This window comes from Diuraphis noxia, unplaced genomic scaffold, assembly GCF_037042655.1.
Source record: "Diuraphis noxia isolate RWA-SAM2 unplaced genomic scaffold, SU_Dnox_SAM2 contig0002, whole genome shotgun sequence".
NCBI classification, from domain to species: Eukaryota; Metazoa; Arthropoda; class Insecta; order Hemiptera; family Aphididae; genus Diuraphis; species Diuraphis noxia.
Window position 1 is genome coordinate 54,694,071 of NW_028301712.1, and position 23,310 is coordinate 54,717,380.

General features: G+C 28.3%; 1 protein-coding gene and 1 long non-coding RNA gene across 2 annotated transcripts in view; one reads left to right on the plus strand and one right to left on the minus strand.

Moving 5' to 3' along the window:
* The window catches only part of LOC149058684 (uncharacterized), a 33,638-nt gene extending 32,410 nt beyond the window's left edge, over positions 1-1,228 (plus strand). Inside the window, exon 2 of the long non-coding RNA XR_016190537.1 lies at positions 929-1,228. This is a non-coding gene — a long non-coding RNA (uncharacterized LOC149058684). The remainder of the gene's footprint in view (positions 1-928) is intronic.
* KCNQ (KCNQ potassium channel) overlaps positions 1-23,310 on the minus strand; it is a 280,998-nt gene that overhangs the window by 241,836 nt on the left and 15,852 nt on the right. The window lies entirely within an intron of this gene.

The following is a 23,310-nucleotide window of genomic DNA, read 5'->3' on the forward strand; positions in this document are numbered from 1 at the left end:
TACCAAAAGGTCAATCGGCCTAAATAGTGAGAAATTATCAAATTAACTGATTAATAGGAAGGATGATACTCTAGCGAGTTTTGAATCAAAATATAAAATAATCAAGCTGACTTACAATCAAAACAACCACCACGGTCTTACGAGTTTATAATATTGAGGTACTCTTAAGCAGATCAATGCACAAAACTCATGTTCTTACTATTTTATAGTTTTTCTCATTTTCTAATTTCAAACTTATTCATCTTAAATGATTTTAATAGATAGGTATTATTATTACAATTATAAGGTAGTATACAATAATTATAATATCATACAAATTAGTATTAAACGATCTGTTTGCACTGTGAGGATTTCTCAAATAACTAAATACGTTGAATCTTTCACGCCTACGTTTTTACATTCTTTGATATGTTACTCAAAAATAATAAACTTTAAAATTTTAATCATCTATAGGTATCTTGGTATTATTTTTTATTTATAAAAAAATCATTTGACAATAACTACATAAAGAGCTTAGACAAATGAGTAAATAATTAAATAATACATTTTTAGAAAATTTCAATGATCATCTTTAGAAGTTGATTTATTACATTTTTATTCCAATACTTATCTTTAAAAAAAATAAATTCCCACTATTAATAATTATCAAACAACCAAAAACAACATTTTATTCATACCTCTGTGGCTCTGGTTTACTGTAGATAAAAATATATTTGGCATAAAATCTATCTTTTAATTTCTTATCGATATTTTAAGCATAATTTAATATTAAAGTGTTTTCTTTAAAATGCCTACGTTTTACATGCAGCATTAATATTTAATTTCTCTAGAAGGTTTAAAATAAAATTAATGATTATGTTTTTTGTCGGTGTCGACAGCATTCATTATTTGACAGAATATTGAAGGTATATTTCCACATCTGTTTTAGGAAACATTTTTTTTTTCATTGGGATTGAGTAGCTGACAAACGGAAATCACACCGAAAAAAATCTTATACATTCACCGTCTCATCACCCCCATCAATCGTCATCGACTAATTTCAGGACTACAATCGAACACGTCAACGAGAACTGAACAGAATACCAACGGCGAGAAAAAAAAGCCAACGTAAATAAATATTTTGATTGCGTTCGTTCCGTGTGCAGAATATACGTATAAATTGTGTATTTATGCATTATAAATTGAAATCATAAAATAATGTTAAATAAAGTATTTCTTTATTTGTTGACTTTAGTTATTACTGCATTATTCATAGGATGTACCTCTAACTTTCTTAGAACTGCAATTTAACTAAATAAATCCCAAAAAAAGTATAATTCGTTGGTCGATTTAAATGTCTCTGATGATTCAAAACTGCGTCACTTATTTTACCATACTAAATATAGTTGAAAAAGTTTATTGCGCGATCAATATTAATAAATCAAACTGCAGTAAGTGTATTTCAAAAACATTCATTTTAGGTTATTTAGATTTTGTTAGACATTATTTTCGTCTATCGTTTTATAGAATTGAAATGTCTTAGATTTTAACGTGCGTTCACCTGCATGTATTGTCTCTATCATAGTACGATAACACAAATATGCACTTGCATGCACTTGTTATGAATCATAAAACACTTAAAATCGAATATATTTCAATACGAAATTTTTAAAACCGATTTTATCATAAATAATTTTATAATTGCAAAATACAGACATTTTTATATTTTAGAAAATTGATCAAAAATCTTTTTGTTTCAACTTCCACTCGCTGTTAATCAGTCAATTTTTGAGATAGGGGACAAATTTATGCATAAAAGTTACTTACAGAAAATTGGTCTATCAGTCCGACGTAACTAAACAAAAATATTTAGTGTTACCATTTGAGTGAAACACATTGTATAGATTTATTTTGCTTCGAAAGACGGTGGTGTCGAATTAAAACGAAAACAACACATTCAATTTTACATTCACAGATTAAAAATCTGCTGTGAAATATAAGTCACATGATGTGAGACAACAAGGATCAGATGTGTAATACTTTGGTCTATATTATAGTGTTAAATTTTCAATTACTATGCATTACCAATAAATTACCAAATTAATAAATTAATTAATAAATTACCAATAATATTAAAAATGTAGTGAAATAGTATTTAACTGATAATTTCGTAATGATTCGGATAAAAATAATGATTATGATAATGCTTGTTTTTTTTTTTTGCTAAGATAAAAATAAATCACGTGAAAAAATATTTCCATGAAACCAATAATGGAAACAAATTTATTGTATGATACAGAAATATAAAATTATTTTAATTGTTTTGTTTTTGGTTGTTTTTTTTTTAATGATATTAAATATCTATATTGGTAGGTCACCATTATTATGTTTAGTTTTGCAATATTTTTTTTTCATTTATAATTTTTCGTTTTGAAAATAAAACGTTATACTATTATTGTGTAAACAATCAAAGTTATAAGATCAACTACCCCTGACTAATGACTAATCAGTTAATTTTTTAAAGTTACTATGCCAAAATAGTTTTTAAATACAACTTATACACAAACAAAAATGATATTAAAGTGTTTCATTTGAATATCAGAAAACTAAAAAAAAACTGTTCAATTGTTAAAAATACGAGTAAAACATATGAAATTAAGTTAAAATACCGTGCTTAAAATACATGTTTCAACAATAAAAAAATAACCAGTATTAATTTTATAACTTTATCCATTAACTTTGTACATTTTTTCCAGAGAACTTTATCAAAATGTAATTCAAAGCTCGTACAATAATTAACTAAAGTTTAACCATAGACATGAAATATAATACAATTACTCCAACTTCAGTTGTGCTGAATAATAAATAGACTAACGAAATAGACAATTATTTTCTTTCTCAACACTATGATATATTATGCTAAGGAAAAAATGGTAGTTCGTGGAACACCTTATAAGCTTGACATGATGAAACTTTTTCAAATTTTTAATAATAATAAATTAATATATGATAATAATTTTTTTAAACATTCGTATACTCCCTCGTCCATTCAGATCCAAAAGAGCTAAAGCTCTGAAAGTCTTAACATTCATTATTAACAATAGCTTATTATATGGCAGTATAAAGACTGAAAAGTAATCCACACCCGATGTCAAGGATCAACATCCTATAGCTGTTGAGCGCTCTATAGCTTTTAGTTTATTATAGTTTATTGTTTTAAGTAATACTATCTAACCATAACTTTAATAATTTTATAACATAATGACAGTTTTTATAAATTTTTTGATCACCGATAAAAGCTATAAGTAATTAGGTATATTATCAAACAAATTAAATTTAAATATGAAAAAATACAATAGAAAAATGTCTACCTACATGCATTTTTACACTTAAATAAAAATATAAAATATTAATTGAAAAGTTAACCAGGTTTTGGTTAGTTTAAGTTAAAATACATCAAATAATCTTTTAATTATGAGCACATAATTTTGATATTAATTTAACAATAATCTAAATAATTGTATAATTTTTCGGCTATAATACAAATAGTTTGTATCAAACTATGTATTTATTTTTAAATATAATAATTCTTACGAAAATTTAAAAATAATAAACCATTACCTAATCCATATAATATATTTTAAATATTTTGCTTCTTATATTTACTACATTTATACTTGATCATAAAATTAAAATTAAAATGTTATCGATTTATCGTGTACTTATGTGCAGTAAAAAATAATTTAAGTTCCATGTAATCCGAGTTAGCTATATAAATTGCATCAAAAGACAAAATTGAAAATTTATATATATATATACAGTGGCGTACCCAGGATTTTCGAATGGGGGGGGGGCTAAATCTATATCGGTATTCGGTACCATAATAAACACAACGTTTATGCTTTGCTTATACTAGGTCATTGTTACTAAAGATAATACGTTGTATTCAATACCGTTTTTTAGAAATATCATGGTTTGTACTTTGTCTTTTTTAATATAAAATGTATTCCAAAACATGGCCAATGGGAGGGGCTGAAGCCCCCTAAGCCCCCCCCCTGGGTACGCCACTGTATATATATATAAATCAGATGCACTAATACAAAATATTATGTAGATCTATATGTGATAAAAAATTGTAATAAAACATATCTAACAATAACTGGTTATTTTATTTTCAAGGTATAAATCATAATATCACTAAATTATATTGTAATATTATATTAAATAATAATATAAGACTTAAACTGCTTACACCGATTTCAGTATATATAATTAGTAATAACTTTTATTTTTATTAATTTTTATATGCCTAATATATAAAACTTAATTTAGTATTTTTCAATGTTAAAATTAATTGTTGGCCATCTTATATATGGGATATTAACTTCTACGTATAATTAACTAGGGTATGAAATAAAAATAAATACATTTATAAATGCCTAATTAGTGTTCAAGTATACATCTGTCATATTGTATCTATGTATATACCCGATTATTCATGGTACTAATATTATAATATAGTAATCGTGTTTTTTCTTGGTTTTTTCGAAGTAAATACTATAAATAGTACCTATAGGATTATTATTAATTATATTGATGTTTTTTGTTTATTCTTTTCATTGAATTAATTCAACCAGGGCACCAGGCCGAGTTTCTAACTAGTATATCGTAACGATTAAAAATACGATTTCCTTTCAAGTTTTAATGGTAATGAGTAATGACTAATGACTTTTGAACTCAATTTTTTATTATTAATTAATATAATCAAATTAAAAAGCAAGTATGAAAAAAAAAATCGTTACAACGTTCATTCGTTATAATTTAACTTTTTCTTAAATAATATGTACCTATTGGTAAATTGAAATATTAAAACTTATCCATATATTATTTTTTTTCAATTAAAATCCAAAACTGATATTATACTTTTTAAGTACAACAATAACAGTAATGTTTTTACTACTGTCGTGCAACTTTAAAATACATTTTATTTTTTAGAGCTGATAAGAAACAAAATTGGTGCGTAATTAACTAAAAAATTTGGTTTTTTCATTCAATTGTTTTACATAAATAGTACAATCATACAAAATAATGACAAAGCCTATAGATTTTGAACTGAGCGATTTAAATGTGTTTCTCTCAATAACATACGAAAAATAACACTGTATTTATTTGTTTTAAGTTGGATAAATAAATTCCATCTCGTAATAGACATGGATATTTATCTTAAAGTCAGAGCAAATATACTCGCACATGCTTAATGATTACTATTCGCAATCGTAATTAACTTCTTATGTATGTGCAATAGTATATTACGTTTTAGGAAACCCTGTCTGTACGCCCATCGATCGGCCAGTGACCGATAAACCAGCTACCTACTTATATAAAATGGTAAAATAATCTGCCAGCTGTTGATGCACCCGCCTGGTACAAAAATAATGCAGTCTATTAAAAATGCATACTATTGAGCGCATCAACATAAATATTATATAGTATACCTACGCCTATGAGTACCTACACACAAATTATGATATATTTGAAATACACCCAGCATTAAATTTATTTTACTTGATTTATTATATTTATGTATTTCAGTTTTAAACACACACGCAAGACTACAAAAATATGATTTTTTTTTTTTAATTGTGAGCCACAAAAGCACTCGAACATACTATAATACAGCAACCGTTTCCACCTTTTTCTGTACAACAATTTCAAAACACAAGGTCAACGGTTATAATAATCACATGACATCCATTGTAAAGGTCAGCCATCATTGATTTTTATATGCCACATGTCTCGATATTAAATTAACCTAGTCACTATTTTTCAATTTAAATTATTTCGTTTGGGATACTATGGATAGTGTTTACAGCCAAGATCAAATGATGGACCAAGATTTATGAATAATAAAATATTATATCACATCCTAAAATAACTTGGAATTAACTTCAGAACCCAGTTAATTTGAAGACAATTAACTGATCCACAATTTTTATTTAAGCTTAATAATTTATATATTATATAAGATTATTGATCATCTTTGTATTTTGCAGGAACGTGAATTATCCATCGAAGTCCAGTTATCGAGATTTCACTGTTAAGTGGTCATATACATATAGTTAAAAGACTATATCTATAACATATTTCTACAGTTTATGTAAAAAAATAAATATAATATATGTTAATAAATATTTTGATAGGTACATTAAACGTGAAACTATCTTGATGAACTGACACAAGATATTCACATGGGTGTATTGGCACGGGTACGTGGGTATACGCCGTATACCCGTCAGTAAATTTTCGATTTTCGGCGTATATCCAATGTAAAATCTTATTTTACGGATATACGCTCCTAAAATAACCAGAAAACCAAATAATATTTAAATGTATTTAATAGTTCATAGGGAAAAATCGTTATTCGTTATGATGTATTAACTAATTATTTATCTATTGAAGTAGATATTTAAAGATATTGAACACCGATGAACCCAATATTGAATACAAAAAATCATTACATTGTATAGTATTACAAATTACAAATTATTAATATTATAATTTAGTATAATATTTTATTATTATTATTTTTTTTTTTTAGATTCTGAGCGGAGTGATGTGTGTGATTTTTTTTGTATCTGTCATCACGTTTTGGTGCAGTAAAAGTGCTTCAATTTTCGACTTCAGTACCTCGTTCGATTAGTAAGTTAATCTAGTTGGTACTTTAGGGGATCAAAAGTAAAAAATTCTCTTCTAAATAATCAAGATAACAAACTAAAAATTAAAGGAAAACGGGAAATTTTACACACAATCAGTTTTCAACAAAATCGATTACTAAATATACATAGATTAACATAGACATAAATATAATTTATATAAGTATATTCTATCCACCATGAAATTTTCAAAAAATTTTAACATAAGTTGAACTATTTATTGGCATATGCAATTTTCAATCATAATTAGTTTTTTTTAAATTAATATCAATAAAAGCTTATTTGTTGGGTAGAAAATCTTGAAGATAATACAAGGCTCCTAACATATTGTTACAATAGCAGTTGAAAAATAAAATAAATGTATAGCCACAATTTTTTTTTACATGTATTCAAATTTTAATTTTGAAAACATACGTAAAAATCACGAAAATTCGTAAATTATTTTAACCTAGAAATTCATAAAAAATTTTCCTTTTATACCTAAGATTTGACTTACAAATTTGTCAATCTTTATCACAAAAAAATGCCCACCAGAAATTCAAATTAAATTTTTATTAGCATTTGAATTTCAAATATTGACAAAAATTTGTCAAAACCATGAATATTTGCAAATTATTTTGTAGTTCAAAATTCATAATATTGTTTGTATTTATATCTAAGGTTATAAAATGTAACACCAAGTTTTCCACAAGTTTTGCTTCAAATAGCTATAGAGAAAATTTGAAGCGTCATTATATGAAAAATGTTTTGAGCGTTTGAGTTTTAAATTTTTATGAAATCGCGTAATGATAACGATTTATCCTCAAACCAGGTATTCGTATATATAAGGTATTATGAATTATGATAACTACATGATAACTACACTAATTGATTAACCATGCCTTATGCAAAATGCGTCTTAATTGAAAAATAAAATATTTGTTTAAAAATAGAATATATGACAATATTTAAATATAATATATCCTAGACTGACAAATCATCTCCGTTCAGAATCGTTTTTCTTATACAATGATACCTATCATTGCATTCAAATTTAATCCCATCCATTACAGTAACCTACTGTACAGCAGAGCGACATCCACGACTTACCCGCTTTTTTTTTTATATTCAAGTTGATTCTGTTTTATTTTCTATTTTTATATTATTAAAATAATGTAAAAAAAACTATGGACTAATTCAAATTGCAATAACGTATACGATGGTATAATTTGGTCGTAATATTAGCTACCTATAAATTCTAAACGTATGAGGATTAATTAATTTCGTTTGAGCAGTGGGAGATAAAATTGTCGAGCGAAGCGAAAAAAAAATTTTTAGGTTGCACACCTATTTTATTAGTGCGTATTCCCATAAATATATTTACCAATACACTATTGGATATTCACATTTAGAAATTACCATATAGTCAAATTTGTTTGGACAGAGAAATTGAGCTCTTTCTAATGACTGCAATACTCCACATACGACGCTACATACCGACTGTCATAAAAAAATTACCTAATATTAAATGGTTACATAGTGTTAAGCCGATAAATCAAAGTTAAACGTACTCGATCAAAATATTAATATGAAAATAAATAACACGAAATTTCAATAAAAATGACAAATAGTTACAATTATGTTTTTTTTTTATGTAGTACCTATGGATTTTAATTTCGTTTCAATATTTTTTACAGGAATGAAATATGACAATATTCCGCCGATAAAACAAAAAAAAATATTAAAGAAACCAAATAATACAGTATAGCATTAAATATAATATAAGAAATGTTATTACCATTTCCTTTTCATTCCGTAACTTCTTAAAAAAAAAAAAATAGATAACAATATTATGAATTTTCCAGTGAATACTCATTAGATATAATTATTCCTTTTGTTACATTAATATTTTTAATATAACTCATAATAATTGTTCATTATAACTGTAATATAACCTCTGTTTGTTTTACACATAGATACTTAAGGTATTTAAAATTTACACATTTAATTATATTTAAAATAAAGTTTTACCATCATTAAAACATGTCTTATGAAATATTTGTATTACAAAAATATATATTTATTCTTCAGGAAAACAGGACATCGTATTAATATGTTAAGTGATACAGAATACGATATTTATGAACATTTATATCAGAATTTACCAATCCGAGAAAAACTTTAAAAAATAAAGTAAATAAGTTTAAAAGTACTGAACATTGATTATACAAACTAAAACTTTTCAACAATAGCTTTATAGTTTTGAGAACTTTTAAATTTTTTATATGAATGTCTTAGGCAATATGTTCAACAATATTGAGATTGAATGAAGTTACATACATTTATCATTGAGTATAATATACCCAAATATCGTTATTTGAAAATCGACATACATTTTGTGGGATTTGACTATACGCTTAAATCAAATAAATCGTGTAAAAAAGTATAAAATATGCACTGGAATAAAAAAGATTGATTTTCTCCAGTTTCTTTGATCAATGCTATTATAATCTTATAAAAGGTATGAACTAACACATTTATTTAAAAAAACTATTTCACTAACAATATTTTGAGAACTTCTAAATTTTAAATTGAATGATTAACCTGAAATTTAAATAACATAATTTTATCCTTTATGCACGCAAACCTAATAAATTTGATTAATTATAAATAATTAGATTATTATACATTTATATCTCAACTGGCAACTGGACATAGTTGTTATGATATATATTACGTAGCATACTGAAATTCAAATTTATTACCACAAAATAAATATAATTATATAAACAGTATAATTCAACAAGAGTTCAATCAACCAGAATAATGAAATACGTAAAAATCTATTTTCTATTATGCCTTTAAAAAAAAAAAACACACAGTTTAAAATTTATGAAATAGTTGTAAATCAAATTAATTAATAACTTTGAGTCTAAATAATGATGGTTTGATAATGTTCAGTACAATATATTTCTAAATATTATGTATATTTAAGTAAAAATGCTATAGCAGTAGATTTCGGCAAAAGACCAAACAACAAAGAAAAATCAACAAGTAGTCAACTATTAACGAAAAAACCATTGATACAAAATACTGAGATAAATAACTAATTAGAGAAACAGGCGAGACTAAAAAATAAAATTATAAAGAAATGCCAAACATAAATTAAATTGTTTACCACCTAAAGAAAATTATAAAAATGTGTCATGAATAGACAGATAGTAACGCGAAGAGGTAATGGAATGTTATCATTCCGTTGAAGCAGATGGTCTACATTCCTATAAGTCTCTTCTTTAAAAGCTAAATAACGATAGATAAAGTTCAATTCTTGTTCAAAATGATCACATAAATAAAAATAAGAGGTCATTCTACATGCAAGTATCTATATTTTTGTCTGTAATTTTTAGTGTAAAATTAAATACAGTTAGTATTCAGTTTTATTTTATACTAAAGTTAATTTTTTTAAAGTTATATTGCTTATTAAGACGATATAGACAACGTTTAATTAATATTGTAGTATACTCGTATATTAATAGTAACCGTATAATTATAATTTTTAATTTTTTTTTTTTTTTAAATACAGAATTTATTACAAAACGTGGTAATGTTTTAACGTATATAAACTGATAGATCAACCAATCAAAATCAGATAACTAGATTATCCTTCTATGAAAAATAAAAAGTGGATTACGCTTTGCTGTGTAGTAGTTTACAAGTGAGTTACTGTAATGGATGATATTAAATTTGAATTCAATGATATAATATCATTATATACGTAAAAAAATTCTCATTGAAGACGGTTTGTCAGTCTAGGATATTATGTTATAATATATTTATTATATTGTTATTATTTCAAAAAAAAAAATATATGTGGATATGTCTAAAATTAATTCAAAATTAATCAAATAAAATTAATTATGTACCTACCCGACTCACTCAGTCAATCATAGTAGGTATAAACAATTTATTAAAAAGTATTAATATAAGTAATTAATGGCATTAATATTATTAATATTAGAATATAAAGTATACTCTATAGAAGTTAAAGTATCCACAAGCCACGAATAATATTTTTAAATTACAACAATTTAACTAAAATTGTTATTCTTGATTATTTAGTATGTAATTGAACCCAAATTTCAACTTAAAATAATTTTTTTTTTAAACTGTGTTTGTATAGTTTTAGATTTTTTTGTTACAAAATTAACACTTACGTGGAACCTCATTTAAAATTGTCAATCCTTAGCTATCAAAGTTAAACGTTCTATACATTTTTTAGATCTAAATAATTTGTAAATATTCAATTGAATAGATTTTCTCAAAATTTAAACTTTAAATGGTAATAAAATTAAAACGTTCCTATGTATTTTTAATATTTTCCAACTTATAGGAAACGTTGTATTAAATTTTCGAGTTTTTTGACCCAATAAATACATTTTTAACAAAAAAATAAAGTTTAGTTGGCGTTAATCAGTAATGTCTTTATGTTTTATGTCAATGTTAATATTTTTAATTATATGTATCCTTATATTTTTATATACATTTCAATATTACTTAGTGTTGTACTTAATAATTATTATATTTTCTAATTACTTTTTTTTATATACATTATTGGTCTACATACCACACTAAATTTTGTAAAAGGCAATTTGCGTAAAAATTCCCACTGGAAAAGCTACTGAAAGTAAAAATTGAAGCATTATTTCGACAACTTATTGTGTACACAGACACAAAAAAATAAATTAATAAATATAAAACATAGGTACATCATTGTAAAATCAATAAGTTCATCATTATGCTCAGAATCTAAAATGTAACACTTCATTAAATTAAAAAAAAAAATTATTTGTATGGTTTTTGATCCGCTGAGTATTAAAAACATTTTATGGTTAATGCATAATATTATATTAAAACAAAAACAAATTATTCGTTATTTAGTTGTACATTATATTATAAAGTGTTCAAAAGTACTACACAGTTTTACTTCCCAAAATGGTATTCAATTTTAAACCCATTTCACATACTAGAAGAAATGTATGCACTGCACGATTAAACGTATTATATATCATCGACTAAATCCCTGTATGTAAACATTACATCCTGAACAAATTATAGGCAATAGAAATAGCTCACGACACCAATAAATTTGCTCCAATAATAGTATAGAAGTATTTATACTTTCGTATCATCATCAAAATAAACAAAACACAGATTCCTTTCCCTCTTTTATTCTTCATCTAATTAAAAATGTGAGACTGTAGAAAGCTGATGTTTACATCCACATTTATTGTATTGAACACGATGTAAGCATACTTCAAAATGTATACTTAAGCTGATTATTATTTAATCGTTCATTTTATTTTTATTTAACGTTAGGTAATAAAAATGTATAAAAATTAACCAAACAGACAGGGAAATCGCAAATAACTTATAAATAATGTAACAATCGTTTTAATTTTTTAAAGTCTTATAATTGCTAAATAATGTCCAATAGTTAATTTAATGTCTTAAAACAAATCTTGTCTACCTATTTATAGCTTTGCGATACAAACTTATTTAAATAAATCAATTTGTCAATGTCTACATTTTCACTAAATTATTATTTTTAACTGTAATCCAAATTAATAATTCTTGTCAATACAAAACAAATATTTGTGCAATTACGCATAATTTTATGTCGAATAAGTCATTCTTGATAAAATGATTTATACTATTAAACTAGATTTTTGACATATATTATGTATTATATCATATCATATCTTATCTTATAAATCGTTAAAAGGTTAAATAACTATATTGCAAATACATATGATTTTATATTTTTATATTCATATACAATTAAATTAAATTGACTGATTTCCAATTTAATTTAATTAACATATTATAATATGATTTAATTTGAGCAAGTACCTAACCAAATAACTAAAATAATTAACATAAGTATTTTTTTATTTATTAACATTTTCAAAAACAAAATTTAATAATAAATACTAAAACTAGTTATTTATTTAAACTATTAAACTAACTATCGTACGGAGTACGTGTGTTACCTCCGACCGACACACACGTGTGCCACGGTCACCGTAAAACGCATTTATATAGCTTCCGATAGCAGTAATACTCTACGAACAGCAATTAAGAAGGTATGTAGACACACTATTGTTATCCATAGTTACAGCAGGTGCCTAAAACACTCTCTCCATATCCAAAAATATGGACCTCACCAAACCCAACTCCCTCGACTTTTCACAGTACGCTCCTCAAACCAACAACACTAAAACTTTCGCCGAAACCACAGCAAATATACAATTTCCTAAAAAAGATCAAGCAATCGTTTTTAACTCAATCGAAGATGTCCCTCAAATAGAGTATATTAAAGCTTTCAGTCAACTCACTTCACCAACCAACATAACATTCGCCTCTAGAATATCTAATAACAGATTTTGCATTTATTTTGCAAATAAAAATATCGTGGAACAAATCATTAGCCAACAGTCACACATCGTCATTAATAACTCAAAGATAACATTCCGTCGTCTAATCAACCCAGCCAAACGAATAATACTATCTAACGTGCAGCCGATTATCCCTCATGATGTAATTAAAAACGCTATCGAAAATTTGTCAATTAGAATACTATCACCGATAACTTTTATAAAGGCCGGCTTCGCTAATGACGAATACGGGCATATTGGCAGCTTCCGCCGTCAATTATATATAAACCCAGACGATAATGATAAATTACCCAGCTCAATACTAATAGTATTCGAGCAAACTGAATACCGTATCTTCATATCAGATGATACGGTAATATGTTACTTATGTAAACAATCTGGCCACACTTCCAATCGTTGCCGTAAGGCAACAGAATATAAAATTACTGATTCTCAACTGCAACACCAAAGTACTATCTCAGACGGCTATGACGCAGATAATACCAATGTACAACACGATATTGAACATCTACCCAACACTTCACACATTAGCCAACCACCTTCACAAGAACAAGTAGAACAAGTTAAAAGACCAGCGCCTTCATCTACTTCTAGCAATTTACATACGGATAATGTTCCCCCCACAGAAAATATAATTAATTTATCTCAAACAAAAACTAACGCGCAAAACACACCAACCAATAAGAGCTCATTAGCAACAAAATTAATAGAGTCACAATCCAAAGAAAAAAAAGCAAACAATTCAACACAACCGCCTCCAAAGAAACCAAAACGATCAAACTCCGTCGAACAAATTATAGTTAAATTAGACGAGTCGTTATTACCAGCCAAATTGGAATTCGAAAAAATACCCAATCTTAAAATAAATTTTAACCAACTAAAATACATAATAGAAAACACACTTAGCATCCCGAACCCCTCTAGTGTTCTAAAGGAGTTCAACATAGCACCAATGGAAATGATCGAGATTCTGGATTCAATCCGCCCCAAGATAAGGAATCTTAGCATCAAAAATAGACTAACCAGACTTTCCAACTCTTTACTTGAGATAACTCTAGATACTGACCCTACCATAAAGCAATAAATATAAAAAAAAAAAAAAAAAAAACATACGCATCTACATGTCCTTAATACTACAATGGAATCTGAACGGGTTTTTCAAAAAACTCGACGAACTTAAAATCATCTTATCAGAAACAAATCCCGAAATAATATGTCTGCAAGAAACAAATTTTAAATATGATAACACAGGAAAATTACCAAATTACACAGGATTCAGTAAACACCGAACTGCCGGAGCTAGAGCCAGTGGCGGAGTAACAATATACGTAAAATCTGAATATCCCAGCAAAATTATCAATATTAATACGCATTTCGAAGCTATAGCAGTATCAGTGAAGTTAAGACAGTTAGAAATTAATATATGTAATATATATATCCCCAATCAACTTGACTTCACCCAAAATGACATTGAAAATCTCTTAAACCAAATACCTACTCCCTTCATTATCACCGGAGATTTTAACAGCCATAACCTCATGTGGGGATCTATGAACACCGATAGGAGAGGAAAAGAAATTTATAAAGCATTTGGTAAAGATAGCATAGTAATCCTGAATAGCAATGAACCCACCCACATAAACATTGCCAACGGACAAATGTCCAACATTGATTTATCACTCTCCAATGCATCGTTAGCACAAAGATTAGAATGGATTGTATATAAAAACATAACTAGCAGTGACCACTTTCCAATCATCATCAAATATATACCACTGACTAACGATCCTTCTCCGGTCGAAAGGTGGAATCTAAAAAAACCCAATTGGACACTATACTCTGAACTATTGGAAGAAAAGATAACAAGTATAAAAGATACAGAAACAGTAAATATCAATACACTTGTAAATACTTTTACCAACTCAATCCTACAAATAGCAAATATAACAATAGGAAAATCAACCTCCAAGAATGGAAAACCTAAAGTACCCTGGTGGAATCATAACATTAAAACTGCTATCGAAGAAAAATACAAGGCTTTAAAACAATTCCAATTATCCAAATCCCAAGAGGACTTTATAGAACTTAAAAAACTCAGAGCGAGAACAAGGTACTTGATTAAAACCAGTAAAAAATCATCGTGGGAAAGCTTCACAAATAGTATCAATGCAAAATCCGACACGAAAATAATATGGAATAAAATCAAATCCTTAAAAGGACTCAACAGAACTCGGAAAATAAATCTTAGAGTCAATAATTCCGACCTACTATGTAACGAAGAATTAGTTGCTAACCTATTGGGCGAATATTTCTTCAATAACAGTAGTGATTCTAACTACTCTCCCCAGTTCCAAACCTACAAACGAAAATGCGAATTGGAAACAATTCCAAATACTATAGACCAAAATAAGATGGACCAAAGCCAACTAAACCTACCAATCACTATGGAAGAAATCACATACACTCTTTCAAGATGTAAAAGTCACAGTCCCGGTCCTGACAGCATACCTTACATTTTTATTCAGAACTTCGGACCTAACACCTTAAAACTAATGCTGGCACTGTTTAATAGAATTTTCACTGAAGGTTCATGGCCAACCACATGGAAAAAAGGCACAATAATACCAATTTCTAAGAATGAAAAAGATAAGTTCAATCCCGAAGGGTATAGGCCAATAACTCTTTTAAACACCTTGTCAAAAATACTTGAAAAAATTATTAATTACAGACTCACTTGGTTACTAGAAAAAGACAAATACCTTTCTAAGCAACAATGCGGTTTTAGAAGAAATAAAAGCACAATCGATACTCTTACTCATATTAATCATGAAGTAAATCAGACCTTTAAGAACAAACAAATTATGGGGCTAGTCAACCTTGACATATCCAAGGCTTATGACTCAACATGGAGACACAACATCTTAGTCAAGCTTAACCAAATCCTGTGCAAAGGCAAGATACTCAATCTGATAACCAACTTCCTAATAGACCGGCATTTCAAAGTCAAAGCTAACAATCACTATTCTGAGGAATTCATCCAGGAAAACGGAGTACCACAAGGTTCAGCATTATCGGTAACTCTTTTTCTTATAGCCATAAATGACATAACCAAAAGCTGCTCACCACCCGTAAAATGCAACTTGTTCGCTGATGATTTCAGTTATTCATGTCGTAGCAACAATATAAGTTCAATACAAAAATTCCTACAAACAACCACCGACAATTTAACAGAATGGGCCAATAAGACAGGATTCAAATTCTCACCAACTAAATCCAACATCATCATATTTACAAAAAAAAGAAATGTTAGCGAACTAATAATTACACTAGACAACACTCCAATTCCAACAAAAGAATCAGTCAAAATACTTGGTATTTTCTTCGACCGCAGGCTCACATGGGCAACCCACATACGCTACCTTAAAACATCTACCAGTCAAACACTTAATATTTTAAAAATATTATCTCACACTTCCTGGGGAGGTGACTCTAGTACACTTATCAAAATTCATAAGGCAACCATTCAATCGAAAATATATTACGGATCAAACATATACAAAACAGCATCCCGATCTATTTTAAATGCAATAGATAGTACCAATAATACTGGACTAAGGCTCGCGATTGGCGCTTTTCGCAGCAGTCCAATTTACAGCATATATAATACAGCAGGCGTACCCATACCTGAGATTAAAAGGAATGACCTATCGCTTAAATACATGGTTAGATCCTATATATGTAACAACCTACCACTGCCATCAGAAAACTCCGATTTATATGATGAACTAGGGAAAAACGGCATTATTATAGATCAATCAATGACGAGAGAACAATTGTCCCCACCCGCATGGACTTCCTATTTCGACATAAATACGGAACTCAGCTCCTTTCTAAAACAACAAACTCCACCAGAAATTTACAGAAGACACTTTCAAAGCATATTAGAAAATTACCGAGATTATCAAGAAGTTTACACGGACGCATCCAAGACACAAGACCAAGTAGGAATTTCAATAATACTAAGGAACCAAAACGTAACATTGAAGCTGCCGAACACCTGCTCCATATATACGGCCGAGGCAATAGCGATACTTGAGGCGATCAAAACAACCTTAGATGATGAACACCCCAACCACATAATATTCAGTGACTCCTTGGGCGCCCTTAATAGCATAAAAAACCAGTTCAAACCCGGCGAGATAGCGACAAAAATACTGAACAAATTAAATGAAGCCTTGCATAAAAACAAACAAATCACTCTCATGTGGGTCCCCGGGCACATCGGCATCGAAGGAAATGAACTAGCTGATAAACACGCTAAGCTCGCAGTCACAAGCTCCGTATGTAAAATTATTCTTGGATCCACCTACAACGATCTCAAAAAATACATAAATGACATAACTAACACCAGATGGCTCAATACTTGGAAACAACAAAACACCAAGCTTAACAGAATTAAAAGCAGTACATTTAGGTGGTTAAACAGCTCTTTAAACAGAAAAGAAGAATCGGTACTCAACAGATTGAGAATAGGACACACGCGACTTACACACGGACACCTAATGGCTAAGGAAGAACCACCATTATGCGAAGTATGTGGTGTCCAAATATCAGTGAAACACATAATAACAGAATGCCTAAAATACCAGCAAGAACGTCAAAACACCGGATTGGACACGACCCTCGACATCGCATTGGGACCCAATGCTGTGGAGAACAACAAGATGATCCTTTTTTTGAAGTCAACAGGTCTTTACAATTTAATTTAATGATTCACATTTGTTTTTTTTCTTTTTTTTTTTTTTTTTTTCTTTCTTATATAAATACTTAGAAACCATACTGTTATAACTTATCTTTAATATTGTAATCCCCTTTAAAAAAAAAAAATTTTGTAAAAATCTTAAACCATGTAAACATACCACAACTGTAACTAATGGCCATGTAGTTGCCGAGTTTTTATTTGATCAATAAAAAAAAAAAAAAAAAAAAAAAAAATAACTATCGTACAATACATACATAAAATAATTTTTATAATTTTTTATTATTAAACGAAATATACCATACATAGGCCATTGCTGGGTTACAAAATTTTATTTTCATTGGGTTGAGATTACATTATTGAATTTTAATAATATTTGTCTAATAAAAATAACAATAGGATTAAGCGATCGAGTTTTGAGTAATTGTCACCTATAATCGTTCAAATCAGCGCATATAATTTTATGATACTACTCGTAAAATAAATTTGAAAAACAATCATGAAAGTCAAAAGAAATCTATATTAGCTATTATGTAAATTTAAATTTCCGAAACTGAAGAAAGTTTAGATTTTTAAAATTTATAAAGTAAATTTATAACTTAACAATAATGAATTTTTTTCCCTTGGGTGTCACGTGTTATCAAAATCAATAGATTTGTGGTATAAATTGTAACTACTTATCTACTAAACTTTTACACTGCACGTAATAATGCACATAAAACATCACTGGTTTTTATGAAATTGTGATATTTTAAAATCAAAGCAAAATTAAAATAGAAATATTTTTATTTGAATGTTTGTTTTCATACATTAACGTGGATCAGACGCATTAATAACAGCAATAGTAATTAGTAATAACAAATGAATTATTCATAATTATCAATAACACTGCACCGTTTGTTTTCACTTGAGTACCAATTATTCATTTAAATATTCAGCCAAAAATCATGGAAAGTAACTATACTGTATCCAAAAATGAATATGATTAATATTTAATGATTTCAATTTAATCGCGAAAAATCGTCAGTTCTTGATTTTATCGTTAATTAAAAAAAAAAATATATATTTAAGTTACAAAATGTAAAAGCTAAATAATTGTAAAAATTAAGAGTATTAATATAGGTAGTTTAAAAATCACGTAACATAAATAAAATTAAATCGATATGAAATTAAATTCTGTTTTACTTAGAGGTGCTTTAATATTAACGAAATCTAAAAGTTCACAGACATTAATGATGAAATTATTATCACATAAATAATACGGATTGATCTTACTTTATATCACTATATACCGTCTTCGCTGAACGTTTACCGTATTTTCCATATATTTCATACAAGCCACACCATTGTTATCATAGGTTCAACTAGGTCGTCATTAGAGAGACTCGAATACTGTTGAATTTAAAATGAGGCATAAAACACAAATCTCCATTAGATTCTTTAATATTTTCACATAAAAAATATTAAAATTTTAAATAATATTTTGCAATCAGTCGGAGTATAAATGATATATTTAAAAATAAAATTACAATTTATTATTATGAGAACTGGACTCGAGAAGAGTATCTGACCATGATAGAATTGTGTAGCTGAATTGCCTATCTAAGCCGCCGTGTCATCATAATTTTAATATTTAGAGTTAAAAAAAATTAAGACTGAGATACCGGAGAGAAGAAACCCCAAGAATAGTGCTAACATTTTTTTTTTTTTTTTATTATGTTTTATTCAATCTGTTTCAAAGGAGAACAATAAGAATAATTGATGATAGAAGCTAAGATAAAAATAAAAATAAAAATAATATATACAATGGTAGATTTGGCGGATTGTAGAGGCCTCCTGGTGGAGGTACTACGACATGAGTGAGATTTTCTTAGGCTAGGTTATTATTGTACATATATTCACTTAGGCTAGCAGGTCACGACACCACTGCCTTTTTAATCTTTTAGTTGGTTTACCTGGGATAGAAACAGATGATAGGTCAGAGATTAAGGGATTATAGTGCTAACATCAAATCAAATAAATAGAAAATTCTCGTCAAACATAATATAATATACTTATAAGATTTTTGAAAGTACCATATGTATGTGCATACAACTTAATAATACCTTGGTGTAAATTGGTAATTTGTTCAAAATTCTTGCGTCCCACGATGTCTTAAGTCTATAAAGTGTAGTGGTGGACCTATAACGCATTGCAGCAGTGTGGGGTCATATACAAACTTACGCGAACACAAAGGTACACGCTATACAATCATAGATATATATGACCTATTGGCTATTATTATACTTCACTTACCTTATAGAACATATATGGGGCCACGTGTGATGTGTCTTTATCAAGACCGAGACTGAGTCTTTAATATTGATTAACAAACGACGCGAACCACTGCACCGCCAAAAGCTCAAGATTATTCGGGCAAGTGTAATGATGGGTGGGAAGGGAAATGCATGGAGGCGTGGGGGCGCTGTACGATACACACACTGTACGTGAGAATCGGTTAGTATTCGATTCGCGGATAGCAGAATATCATACAGGAGGGTTGAAGAGATGGACAAAAAGATACAAGAAACAATGTCAAACAAAAAAAATCCCCACGTCCTGACGACTCTTGTGATGGTGGATGAGAGAGTGACGCGTGGACGGGTTATTTTTTTCTATTTTTCACCATGTACTGATTGTGGAATAATAACAATAATAAAGATGCACATTGCACGTGCCCTATTCTGGATCTACGAAGGTGCATGAAACTAGATTTTAACGATCGGCGGTAGCACACGCTGTACACTCACCCGCCGCCGTCAAGAGCAAATGACGACCGTTTCGCTTCCGCGATTGACGTTTTTCTGTGTTTTTTTCCTCTTCCTCGTTATTTTCTTATTCCTTTATTTTTCACCATTGCTGTCCAACCACCCACCGCTACCGATTTCCCGAAGAATTATTCGTCTTGTCAAATGCAGCGTGTATAATATACCGTATAGACTAGAATCTGTGCAGTGTATACAATATACACATATACAGTGGCCGCGGTGAACGTGTGAAGAGATCGAAACTGTATACACTTTTATATGTATGTATATATATACAGACCAAATATATAATTATATATATATATAAGACCAAATGCCCATACTGTATGTCTATATATACTGCAGCATAGACACAATCAGTTGCAAAACAACGAGTGAGTGAATTGTTATATAGACAAAAACGTCTGCTCCAAGCTGATTCTCAACCTTAGTGTATGTGTGTGTGCGTGTGTGTGTGTGTGTGTGTGTGTGCGCCACCCAACCACTGACAAATAAAAACTGGTACCTCTGATATACTCCAAACTGAACTTCTAGCGTAACCAAGAAATGGACTGAAACAAATGACTAAAGTTGGTTCACATATAATGCGTGTCCGCAATCGCTTGAACTTGCATGCAACACGAGTATCATTAATAGACACTGGCTGTAATGGTGACATTTTCATTAAAATTAAAACTTGTATAATATTAAATTAAATAAGTATGCGGTATTCCACAGATTTAAGTTTCATAATTTTTTTTGTTTGGACTTTTTCTCTTCACCCATCGTTCCAACTATATCAACCACCTCCGAGGACTCCGAGAACTATAAAAATTATAAAATATAGACATCACTTAATCTATTGTAACTAATATACCTTCGTATACAGATAGCTGTCGAACATTTTTCATTTTCAATATTTTAATATAATAAAAAAATATTTTATGCTTCAAAAATATGGAGAAGTATGCACATAAATTACACGTATTGACTACACTGATTTTTTAATAACATTTGCTTACACAAATATTTTAATGTGTCACGTATTTATTAAAACGAGGTCATTGACTTTAAGTATAGGCAGTGCTGTGTGGAAAAAGTTTTTATACTGCCTTGAGTAGTATAAAGTTAGGACGATATTTTTCTATATTCATTTTTTGATGTAGAAACTTGTGCCACTCCATTTCTAGTTTCTATTATATTGTTTTGCAGAAATGCATAAAATACAAACACATATTAAAAGTCACTCTTCTATATAGAATATGTCAAGCGGGGTTGGTAAATTGAGTCCCAAATGACCCTAACTCGGTAAATTTAGTACCGGGGAAAAATAGGTAGTAGATAAGTTGAGTCCCGGAAAAAATAAGGCAGTAGGTAATTTGAGTCCCAGGGAAAAACGATTTATATGCATTTAAAATTTAAAAATGTACACTATAAAATTTTTATTTGTAATTTGTGGACATTCATTGACTGCATGTATATGATTTTGAAAATAGCAACAAGCATTTTAATTGCATTTTTATTAATTATATAATTATTTTTTATGCAACAAAAATACATGTTTCTATTTTCAAAATCATATGCATGCAGTCAATGAATGTCCACAAATCACAAATAAAAATTTTATAGTGCACATTTTTAAATTTTAAATGCATATAAATCGTTTTTTCCGGGACTCAATTTACCTAGCCCCATGTCAAGTGTACCTCATCATTCAATTGGATAATGTAATATATGAGTTAAATTTAAATTAAATGATTTATCATAGCTTTATATATTTATACTACAATTAATAATCTATGTTTTTATAAGTAATATGACTAATACAATATGTTAATCTAATTGTTACCCATGACAAATCGCATAAATTACATAATTATTATTTTGATATTAATCCATATAATATTACTAGTTGGTATTATAATGTATGATTATCTGTGTTAATTTCAGAACGGGATGAATGGCTGTCGTACCAATAATTAAAAATTAATCTAAATATTTTGAATGTTGTATTGCATAAGTATGAGTATTAATATACAAGGTGGTTAAATGTTTCAAGCCCCTAAAAATAATAATCTTTTTACATAGATACAAAATTTTTATATCTCACATGAATCAAAAAATATTTAATATTTAAAATGTTAATAAAGAACAGAAGGAGCAAAATAGATACTTAAAAGACAAATAGATGCTTTTATAAATATTCGATAAGAAATTTAAGCCTCTACAATTCTACATTTTTGAAATACAACAAAATCAATTTCTTATTTTACTCTTTTTTTTTTTTTTTGGTTTCTCCAGATTATTTTGAATTAAGATTATTAGAGCCATTAAAAACTAAAATACTTGAATATTTAAAGGTAATGACAGAATGAATTATGAAAGAAAAACACACTGCATTGTAAAATGTAAAATCAGTACATTCGTCGCTCAGAACAGAATCTTAAAAACTCCACCCGTAACGTAAAAATAGTTTCCTGAGTACTCTACCCAACCACGTGTGAAATATGAAAACCATAATAAAAATATAAGACTTAAAGCTTATTGAGTCACTAAATTATCTCTATTTTTAGTTTTTTGAGCATCATAGACCTGCATAATTGTGTACGGGTAAAACAAAACAAAATTCTGAGGAGATA